This window comes from Papio anubis, chromosome 18 (genome assembly GCF_008728515.1).
Source record: "Papio anubis isolate 15944 chromosome 18, Panubis1.0, whole genome shotgun sequence".
Taxonomy (NCBI): Eukaryota; Metazoa; Chordata; class Mammalia; order Primates; family Cercopithecidae; genus Papio; species Papio anubis.
The window spans coordinates 13,957,802-13,969,967 of NC_044993.1; the positions used below are offsets into that span (position 1 = coordinate 13,957,802).

At 37.9% G+C, this 12,166-nt stretch overlaps 1 long non-coding RNA gene across 3 annotated transcripts in view; it reads left to right on the forward strand.

The window, feature by feature from the left end:
• LOC103880552 overlaps positions 1 to 12,166 on the forward strand; it is a 42,849-nt gene that overhangs the window by 26,225 nt on the left and 4,458 nt on the right. For all 3 annotated transcript variants that reach the window (XR_002519313.2, XR_641656.4, XR_001898313.3), the window contains exon 6: positions 1,671 to 1,820. This is a non-coding gene — a long non-coding RNA (uncharacterized LOC103880552). The remainder of the gene's footprint in view (positions 1 to 1,670; positions 1,821 to 12,166) is intronic.

A 12,166-nucleotide genomic window follows, 5' to 3' on the forward strand; every position in this document is an offset into this window, starting at 1 on the left:
AAGACAGAGGCAATCTCAGCACTTTGGGAGGCCGAGACGGGCGGATCACGAGGTCAGGAGATCGAGACCATCCTGGCTAACACGGTGAAACCCCATCTCTACTAAAAAATACAAAAAACTAGCTGGGCGAGGTGGCGGCGCCTGTAGTCCCAGCTACTCAGGAGGCTGAGGCAGGAGAATGGCGTGAACCCGGGAGGCGGCGCTTGCAGTGAGCCGAGATCCGGCCACTGCACTCCAGCCTGGGCGACAGAGCGAGACTCCGTCTCAAAAAAAAAAAAAAAAAAAAAAAAGACAGAGGCATGCATCTGTTCATTGCAGCACTATTAATAATAGCAAGGACATGGAATCAACCTAAATGACCATCAAGGGTATGCCAGATAAAGAAAGTGTGGTACTTATACACCACGGAATCCTATGCAGCTGTTGAAAATAATGATATAATGTCCTTTACAGAACCATGGAAGGAGCTGGAGGTTATTATCCTTAGCAAACTAATGCAGGAACAGAAAACCAAATACTGCATGTCCTCACTTATAAGTGCGAGCTAAATGATGAAAACACATGGACACATAGAGGGGAACAACAGACCCTGGGGCCTACCAGAGGGTGGAGAGTGGCAGGAGAGAGAGGATCAGATAAAATAACCAATGGGTACTAGACTTAATACCTGGATGATAAAATAATCTGTACAACAAACCCCTGTGACATGAGTTTACTTATATAACAAACCTGCACTTGTACCCCGAACCTAAAATAAAAAATTTAAGAAATTACTTTTTCCTCTTCCTCCTCCTTATTCTGTTTGTCCATTCAGCAGCAAAACATCGCACTATTCATTCCTTGAACATCACCTGCTTTCTGTCTTTCGATTCCTCTTACACCTCATTTTCAGACTTCCTTCTTGCAGCTTCCCCTAACGCTTCTTTTCCTAAAGATGCTCTTTTCTCCTATCTTCATCTCACTTCTATCCAATTTTCACTTTTTAAATCTTTTCAACAGTGTTCTATAATCAGAAAATGTATATATCGATCTGAAATTTTTTCTGAACTCTAAAAAGGTATTTTAAACTATGTCTAAAACCTCTACAGTTGGTTAGACTTGAGTCAACTAAACTCAACATCTAACCCTCCAAAATCCTATTCAGTGTGTTTATTCCTATCTTAGTTCGTAGGATCACGGCTACATCCAGTTAGAAACCCATACATCATTGTTGAAATCAGTGTTCTCTCACCACTACGAAACATCTACAAATTCTTTAATTCTAATAACAAGATGGTTTTTATTCTGATCCATTCTCAATATCTCTACCATTGTTCTGGTTCGTTATCCCTCATTTGGTCTATCATAAGAACTTCCTTATTAGCTTTATGTTCTCAAGAACTTTGAGGGTTGACGGTCAATATCTCCTTCTCAAACATTTTCTTGCCCACCAATATCATACTCTATGAAAGTTTATTGGAGTTTTATTTGTGCTAAATAAGATACTGTATCCTTAAATCCTCCTTTAGAATAGAGAAAGGTCAAGTCACTTTGAATTATATATTATTAACACTTTTTTGTATATTTGCTATTAATGATGTGATGGTGGTGGGAAGTATCATTGAAACTTATCCTTTTGGATACTTGGATATTCACTGATGAGCTTTTGGCCCCTTTCTCAACCTAAGCAGAAATGAGATGGATTATTATGCAAGAAGCCTTTAGCTGCTGAGTTTGAAAATCCCACTTCCGAATTCCAGATACACCAACCTAGTTTAACGGAGAAATAACAGCTTGAACATTAAAAGTTTATCAACCTCTGTAATCCCAGCACTTTGAAGGTAATTCTGGAAATAGGAGATGACAATAACTTCTCCCCTAGGCCTTGTTGTACATGAATGATGGAGCATAGAAACTGTCAAAGAAGTAGAGCTTGAAAGGGGTGTATGAGGAGAAAGGTGAATGGATGTGGGTGGAATCTTCATTAGATGAGCCAAGGGAAAAAAGATGGAGAACCTCTCTGATGTCACAAAATATGACTGAGGGTGCGAAGTGCTGAAGGGAAACAAGAGCCAGCGCAAGGTAGAATGCTGCAAGTGGTGTGCCTGGCCCCTCTAAGAACAGGAGTCTGCACTGCTAAGGATGAGAGGTCAACTGCTACAGCACACGGACAGCAAATTTCATAGTACCATTAACGGCAGAAATGAGTGTAGCATGGAAGCAGAAATCATATGGGACCTAAGAGTGTGTGTGTGCGTGTGTGTGTCAGAGAAGGAGAAGGAGGGGGAGAGAGAAAGAGAGAAAAATAAAATTCTTTGCAGGTCGTTTGTGAAAGCTACCCATAAGTCTTACTGTGACACCAAGTGACTCAGAGGGAGTGTAGTGGACCAGCACTTATACAGAATTTAAAATTTGAATTAACTGAGCTTATACCTTGCACAAGCTGAATATTCTCCTGAAAAACGGCATATTTACAAAAGGAAGTAACTAGAGTATTCGTGTCAAAAATATGGTATTTTTAGCTAAAGGGAATTATCAGGAGTAATTATAACTCAAAAACCTATTTTTAAAAAGATTAATGCATCCTATTAGGGAAAATTTCCTTTTTTTTTTTTTTTTTTTTTTTTTGAGACGGAGTCTCGCTCTATCGCCCAGGCTGGAGTGCAGTGGCCGGATCTCGGCTCACTGCAAGCTCCGCCTCCCGGGTTCACGCCATTCTCCTGCCTCAGCCTCCTGAGTAGCTGGGACTACAGGCGCCGCCACCTCGCCCAGCTAGTTTTTTGTATTTTTTAGTAGAGATGGGGTTTCACCGTGTTAGCCAGGATGGTCTCGATCTCCTGACCTCGTGATCCACCCGTCTTGGCCTCCCAAAGTGCTGGGATTACAGGCTTGAGCCACCACGCCCGGCCAGAAAATTTCCTTCTTATACACACTGATAACACACTAGCATTGACTTAATGCTCAAGATCCCATGCTCCTCTACTTCACTGCTATCCTCTGACCTGCCTCCTACCACCTGTTATAGGAGACCCGACTGGTTACCTACTTCCCTTTCTGCTCATCCCTAGCCCAAGGCTATTGCTTCCCTTTGGCTTCCTTGGCTAAGAAGTCTCCCTATTCATTCTGCTGACTCTCCCTTACTAAGCCTATAAGATGCAGATTTTTTGTCGATTCTCTGGGTAAGCATCTCAGGTCAACTCCTGTTTGAGTCATGCTTTCTCTCTCAGGGCTCCACTAATACCCCATGCACATTTCTTTGGCTCTCCTTGCCCGGCTTCATTAAAGCCTACGGATTCCATGTTGGTTTCCCCCAGTGCTTTGAGCTCCTGTGGACAGTTATGGTTCTCCTACATATGTTTGTCTCTATTTGACTGAGCATGATGCCTGACATATAATAAATGACCGATAAATATTTAATTCAACAAATAGGTAGAAGTAATGTCTATTATCAAAAAGACAAAAGACTGCAATTGTTGGCAAAAATGTGGAAAAAGGGAACCCCAGTAAATCATTGATAGAAATATAAATTAGTACATCTATCATGCAAAACAATATAGGTGTTCCCACAAAAAATTAAAAATAGAAATACCATATGATTCAGCAATCCCACTTCTGGCTATATATTCAAAGGAACTGAAATCAGTATGTCAAGGAGATATCTGCACTCCCATGTTTATTGCAGCATAATTCATAATAGCCAAGGTGTGAAGTAAGCCTAAGTGCTCATCAACAGATGAACGAACAAATAAAATATTATACACACATACATAGACACACACACACACACACACACTGGAATACTATTCAGCCTTTTAAAAAATGATCCTGTCATTTATGATAATGCGTATGAACCTGGATGACACATGCTAAGTGAAATAAGCCATGGGTTAGGGTTAGAGTTAGAATTAAGGTTAGGGTTAGGGTTTGCCTGAATATCTACATGCAAAAGAGTGAAATTGGACCATTATCTCACACTTGTGGAATCTGAAAATGTTGAACCAATAGAAACAGAAAGTGGAATGTTAGTTGCCAGGGGCTGGGGAGAGAGAAGGAAAAGAAAATGGGGAGATGTTAAAGAGTACAGTTTCAGTTAGACAGGATGGAAAAATTCTATAGATCTATTGTACCAGTATGGTGACTATAGTTAATAATAAGGTAATACATGATTTTTAAATGCTAGGAGATTAAGTCTTCAATGTTCTCAACACTAAAAAAAAATGCGGTGATAGATATGTTAATTAGCTTGATTTAATCATTTTACAATGTGTATATATACACATTGTAAATATTGTACATATTACAGTGTACAAAATATCACATACACTGTAAACATATACAATTTTTTTCAATTACACCTTAATAAACCTGAGAGAAGAAAGGAAATAAAAATAAAATGTTTATGAATAAATTTAACCAAAGAGGCAAAATACCTGTACACTAAAAATTACAAAATATTGATTAATAAAATTGAAGAAAACACAGATAAACAAAAACCTATCCCATGTTTATGAACCAAAATAATTGATATTGTTAAAATTTTCATAATAGCCAAAGCAGTCTACAGATTTGATGCAATCTCTATCAAAATTCCAATGGCATTATTCACAGAAATAGAAAAAATCTAAAATTCATGTGTAATCATGAAAAACCCTGAATAGCCAAAGAACTCTTTATCAAGAAGAACAAAGTTCTGGTACATCATGTTGCCTGACTTCAAAATATAGTACAAAACTGTAGTAATCAAAATAATATGGTACTGGCATAAATACGGACATATAGACCGATTGAACAGAATAGAGAGTCCAGAAATAAATTTAAATGACACATTTATGGTCAATTTATCTTGGACAAAGGTGCCAAAACTACACAATGAGAAAAGTATAGTCTCTTCAGTGAATGGTGGGAAAACTGAATATCTACATGCAAAAGAATGGAATTATACCATTATCCCATACAATATATAAAATCAACTCAAAATATATTAAAGATTTAGATGTGAGACTTGACAATGTAAAACTAGTGGAGAAAACAGAGGAGAAAAGCTCCGTGGTCTTGGCAGAGACTTTTTGTATATGACCCCAAAGCACAGGCATAAAAAGCAAAAGTAGATAAAACTGTATCAAATTGAAAAGCTTCTGCAGAGCAAAGGAAACAATCAACAGAGTAAGAGACAACCTACGGAATGTATGAGAATATTAACAAGTCATGTATCTGATGACGAGTTAATACCCAAAACATGTAAGAAACTCAAACAACTCGATTGCAAGGAAACAAATAGCTGGATTAAAAAATGGGCAAGGGATTTGGGAATAGGTATTTCTCAAAAGAACACATACAAGTGACCAACAAGTTTCTGAAAAACTACTCAACATCGCTAATCGTTAGAAAAATGAAAATTAAAACCACAATAAGATATTATCTCACACCTGTTAGAATGGCTATGACTGAAAAGATAACCAGTGTGGAGGGAAAGAAGCCCTTCTACACAGCTAATGGGAATGTCGGTTGGTACAGACATTATAGAAGACAGCATGGATGTGTCTAAAAATTTTAAAAATAGAACTGTCATATGACCCAGCAATCCCACTCCTGGGTATATATGCAAAGGAAATAAATTTGGTATGTCAAAGAGTTATCTCTATTCCTATGTTCACTGCAACCTTATTCACAATAGCCAAGACATGAGACTACTCTAAATGTACATGTATGGATGAATGGATAAAGAAATTGCGATGTAGACATATAATGGTATATTATTCAGCCTTAATAAAGAAGAAAATTCTGTTATTTTCAACATCATGAAACAATCTGGAGGACATTATGTTGGGTGAAGTAAGCCAGGCACAGAAAGACAAATATTGCATGATCTCACTTATATGTGAAATCTAAAAAACTAAAGTACTAATATATTCCATGACATGGATGAAACTCAAATACATTATACTGTGTGAAAGAAGTCAAACACAAAATGTTCAAAGTGTACAATTCATTTATATGAAATACCCAGAATAGGCAAATCTATAGAGACAGAAAGCATTGGCAGTTGCCAGGACTGTGGGGAGGTAGGAATGAGAAGTAATAATTGCTTAAATGGTGCAGGGTTTCCTTTTGAGATGATAAAAATAGGAACCAGATAGTGGTATAGGTTGCACAATATTGTGAATGTACTAAATGCTATTGAATTGTACACTTTAAAATGGTTGAAATGGTGGATTTTACCAAAACAAAGAAAGTTATTTTATCACATGTATGTTTTGTTAATCTTAATTACTCACAAAATAATATGTTGTGAACATCTTTCCATGACATTAAATAATCTTTTTTTAACTTACATGTGATAAATTTTGAGACGGAGTCTTGCTCTGTCGCCCAGGCTGGAGTGCAGTGGCCGGATCTCAGCTCACTGCAAGCTCCGCCTCCCAGGTTCACGCCATTCTCCGGCCTCAGCCTCCCGAGTAGCTGGGACCACAGGCGCCGCCACCTCGCCCGGCTAATTTTTTTTTGTATTTTTAGTAGAGACGGGGTTTCACCGTGTTAGCCAGGATGGTCTCGATCTCCTGACCTCGTGATCCGTCCGTCTCGGCCTCCCAAAGTGCTGGGATTACAGGCGTGAGCCACCGCGCCCGGCCGACATTAAATAATCTTATGAAACATTAAAAAATTTTAAATTTTAGAATTTTTTTTAAAGTGAACTCATAGAAGCAGAGAGTACTATGGTAGCTGCCACAGTATGGAGGGTGGTAGAAACAGAGATCTAAAATTTCAGTTATACAGAAGAAATAAGTTCTGGAGATTTAATATACAGCATAGTGACTACATGTAACAAACTGTATTGTATACTAGAATTAAGAGAGTAAGAGTAGATCTTAGATGTTCTCACCACACACACACACACACACACAAATGGTAACTATGTAAGGTGGTGAATATGTTAATTAGCTTGATTGTGGTAATTATTTCACAATGTATCCATATATCAAAACATCATGTTGTATATTTTAAGTATCTTCACTTTGTAATTGTCAAGCATGCCTCAGTAAATCTGGGAAAAAACTTAAAAGTAGATGGATAAATTAATATTGAATTTTAGTATCCTGAAGATAGTATATTAAAATGCATCATCAATGGGATTATGTTTAGCGAACACAAAATACATTTCTTGGACCTCAAAAATTGTCCATCAGTCTTATTAATATATTTGTTTTTATTATTATGACTAGTTCATCAGCTTTACACATTGATATTCTTATGAAGTGGTTTACTGCCACATCATGTCATTCAGTTTACAGAAAAACAGTGAGCAAGGTGACATAACCCATGCCTGAGAGGGTTTGATAAATATCGGCACACTCAGAGCAGAGTTATTATTATAAGAGATTATTGGAGGTAGACTAATAGATCCAAATTAATGACAACTTCAATTTCTATTCAGCTAGACTCTAAATTTCAACAATATGTACTGTTATGTCGACTTAGGTGCTATTAGAAGAAGGAGACTGATTTTCAAAGTTTAGGTCTTACTGCTGAGGGGGAAAAAAGCAATGATTTTTTTAATTGTGTGGAAACTTAGGGCAAAGTAACTTCATTTATCTCAACAATTTTAGTGAATGGGTTTGTGTCTCAGGCTACTTTGTAAAGGTAAATAGCAATGTCGATTACATTCAAGACAAAAAACACAAGCGATAAACAGACGATCTTCCTCATTTTTAAGGCTCATGACTAGGACAGAACATTAGTAACTTACCAAAAATTCCACCGGGGCTTATTTTTAAGGAGCCTCCAGTGATTTACCAATTGAAAATGTAACTAACTAATAATGTGAAAGAAAGCAGAGGGAGATCAATATTGATTGTAGCCATAATGGGTGCAGCACACCAACATGGCACATGTATACATATGTAACAAACCTGCACATTGTGCACATGTACCCTAGAACTTAAAGTATAATAATAATAAAAAAAAATTAAGTCCACCAATTAAAGGCATCGTTAGGAGACAAAAAAAAAAAAAAGATTAAATTCCACCTCCAAATGTCTTTTTTCCTTAGCTATGTCTTACGTAAGTTGCTCTCTCAGACAGAAAAAAAAAAAAAAAGAAAAGGTCAATTTGGTTAATGCAGGCATCAGAGTGTTTATTTTCTTTATTTCTTTATTTCTTTATTTCTTTATTTATTGAAACAGAGTCTTGCTGTGTAGCCAGGCTGGAGTGCAGTGGCGCGATCTCAGCTCACCACAACCTCCGCCTCCCGGGTTCAAGCGACAATCCTGCCTCAGCCTCCGAGTAGCTGGGACTACAGGCGCCTGCCACCACGCCCGGCTATTTTTCTATTTTTAGTAGAGAGAGAATTTCACCATGCTGGCCAGGACGGTCTCGATCTCCTGACCTCGTGATCCGCCCACCTGGACCTCCCAAAGTGCTAGGATTACAGGCGGGAACCACTGCGCTCAGCCTCAGCGTTCATATTTTTAAGGAAAAAATGTGCTGGTTCGTTAGTTATGTAGGCAATTGTCTCGCATATTGCATGTATTTCCATTTACCAAGACATTTGGACAGAGCTTGTGCATCTCAGACTGAAGTTGCAGGTCGTTTGCACCCAGTCTACTGCAGAACCTGAACAGGCACCAAGAGCCAGACAGAACCAAGAACACTTCATTAGCAAGAAGAAGGAAGGTGTGATAGAGTGCTGTAACCAGCATGACTCAGAGAAGAGTTTGTTTCCTGCTTGGTACCGAGGTTTATAAGGACTGGATTGAGTTGTTTTCCCAAACTATTTTCCTAACCATTTAAACAGCACTGTCTTACCATAAATCACGTTGGCTTAGGGCTAGTAACATATGGCCTTTATAGGATTTCCCTTTTGAGTTAAATACATTATTTTGTAGCAATAAAATTTAGGTCAGGATTATATCCTGTAAAAACATACAGACTTTAGAGACAAAGGAATAAAAAAGAAAAGACGGATTGGGTCTAAAATTCGCAGTGACTGCATACACAGTGACTTGGACATATTCATTAAATATAATCATGATATAATTTGTTTCTTAATGAAGTATTAGAGAGACTCACTGATAAAAGAAAAATGGGCGAGATGAGAGTGGGGATGGTATTTAGGTGATATATGCATAACTGAACAGACAGATCTCATCTGTGCATGACGCACTGGTAGCTCTGTAACAGAATCAAGTACAAAATTACCAAAAGAATATTTTCCTTTTTTTTTTTTTTTTTTTGGCCACTTTCAAAAAGTCACTGGTTCCTTTAATTTCAGCAAAGCAACCGTTCGTAAAGTTTGTATTTCTCTTTCGTAGAGAGGCAGAACCATAAAACATAACTTATCAAACCAATTCAAATGAATCACTGAAATTGCTAAAAGTAAAGAAATGGGCTGGGTGCAGTGGTTCGTGTCTGTAGTCACAGCTACTTAGGAGGCCAAGACAGGAGGATCACTTGAGCCTAGGAGTTTGAACGTAGCTTAGACAACTTAGTATAATATTAATACCCATCTTGGAAGGAAGGAAAGAGGAAGGAAGAAAGGAAGGAAAGATGGGCAGATGGGGGGGAGGGGGAGAGAGGGAGGATGGGGGGAGGGGGAGGGAGGGAGGGATTGCTTCCAAGAGAAGAATAGAGAAGTAGAATAATCTAATACAGTAATATTGGCAAGTTTCAGCACAGTCATAAGGGTAAATAATTTTTATTTGGCTAAAAACAAAATAAAAATCTCTAGGATTATATCTTAAAAAGGGATATTTGCTTGTTAATTATTTAGAAGTTCTTATGAAAAATGAGTCAGTCTACTTTTTTTAAAAAAACTTCATTTGACCATCAATGATAGACTGGATAAAGAAAATGCGGCACATATATACACTATGGAATACTATGCAGCCATAAAAAAGATGAGTTCATGTCCTTTGCAGAGACATGGATGAAGCTGGAAACCATCATTCTCAGCAAACTAATGCAGGAACAGAAAACCAAACATTGCATGTTCTCACTCATAAATGGGAGTTGAACAGTGAGAACACATTGACACAGGGAGGGGAACATCACTCACCAGGGCCTGTCAAGGGGTGGGGGGCTAGGGGAGGGAGAGCATTAGGAGAAATACCCAATGTAGATGACGGGGTTGATGGGTGCAGCAAACCACCATGGCACGTGTATACCTATGTAACAAACCTGCACATTCTACATTCTACACATGTACCCCAGGACTTAAAATATAATTTAAAAAACGGGAAAGAAAAATTCAAAAAATAATCATCCCAAAATCTCAGTATCCAGATATCATTACTGTTGTCAGTGACACATTTATACACAATACAAGTACATTTGTAAATAAGATATCATAGTAATGCACTACAAGAAATGACTTCCAACTCTTTTCACTTAATACTATATAATGGCCTTATTTAAAAATCAATACAAATAGATCTATCTGCTTTTTTCCAAATTGCCAGTGATATCAATAGTAATTTATTTAACTACTGTCCTCTTAATGGAACATTTAGATGAGTCTAACATATTGCTAACACTAACTGTATTCTAATAGGTATCTTCTTATATGCTTACATTGTATGTGCATTTTAAATTTTGAGAAATTGTCAAATCAGCAACGTTTGAGAATATTTGTTTCCCACATTTTGTCATCACTGAGAACTTTGAATTACTTTAATCTTTACAAATTTGATAGGCAAAAAGGTCATTGTTTTCATCAACATTCATTATTAAGGACATTGATGATCTTTTCAGCTAATTTTAGGGATCTCTCTGACAAGTCTTCTATTGATTTGTTCATCATTTTCCTTATTTTGTAAGGTATTTTTTACATGCTATAGACATATGTATTACAGATCATTTATGGGGTACATAAAACTCTATGAGGAAGGGTACTGTTAGAAACAAAATGTATGTGTGCTCCCAAAACCACAGGGCTGAAGCCCCAACCTTGAGTGTGGATGTACTTGGAGTAAGGAAGCCATTAAGGTTAAATGAGATCATATGGGTGAGGCTCTGATCTGATGGAATGAGTGTCCTTATGTGAAGAGACACCAGAGAGCTCTCTCTCTCCCTCCACATGCATGCACAGAAGAAAGGCCATGTGAGAACATAGTGAAATGATGAACATCTGCAAGCCTGCAAGAAGCCCTCACAGGAGATCAAATCAGTCAGACTCCTGATCTTGGACTTTTAGCCTCCAGAACTGTGAGAAAATAAATTTCTGTTGTTTGAGTCACGTAGCCTGTGGTATTTTGTTAATGACAGCTCAAGCAGACTGACAGTTATCATTAATGTCCCTACTTCACAGCTAATAAAATAGAAAGCCAAAAAATTTAAATAAATACCTCCTTAAGGTCACCCAGCAGTATGTGTTGGATACAAGATCCCACTCCTGAGTTTCTGACTACAAGAAGGCATTTCTATCATCTCAAGCATCAATCTATTATTTCAGACCACTGAGATCTTTGTGTCTCATAATTCAGTCCACTTTTGCTTTTTCCTTAAAATTAGTATGTTAGTTTTCTGTGTTGCATAACACACTACCACACACTTAGCAGCTTAAAACTAAATTCCTTTATGGCTGACAGTTTTTGTAGGTTAAAAGTCCAGCCACAGTTTACCTGGGTTCTTTACTTCAGGATCGCACCAGCTGAAATCCAAGTATCATCCAGGGCTATGGTCTCATCAAAGGCTCAAATGTGGAAAGATCTGTTTCCAAGCCCTCTCAGGATGTTGATGTAATTCATCTCCTTGCAGTGATAGGACTGGGGTTTCTGTTTTCCTTCTTTTTTTTTTGAGACGGAGTCTCGCCCTGTCCCCCAGGCTGGAGTGCAGTGGTGTGATCTCGGCTCACTGCAAGCTCTGCCTCCCAGGTTCGTGCCATTCTCCTGCTTCAGCCTCCCAAGTAGCTGAGACGCTGAGACTACAGGTGCCCGCCACCACGCCCGGCTAATTTTTTGTATTTTTAGTAGAGACGGGGTTTCACTGTGGTCTTGCTCTCCTGACCTCGTGATCTGCCCACCTCAGCCTCCCAAAGTGCTGGGATGTTTTCTTTCTTTTTTGTTGTTGTTGTTAATTTTTTTATTTTTTCCAATTTTATTGAAGTATAATTGACAAATAAAATTGTATATATTTAAGGAGTACATGATGCCTTGATATATATGTATAGATTGTGAAATGAGTACCACCATCA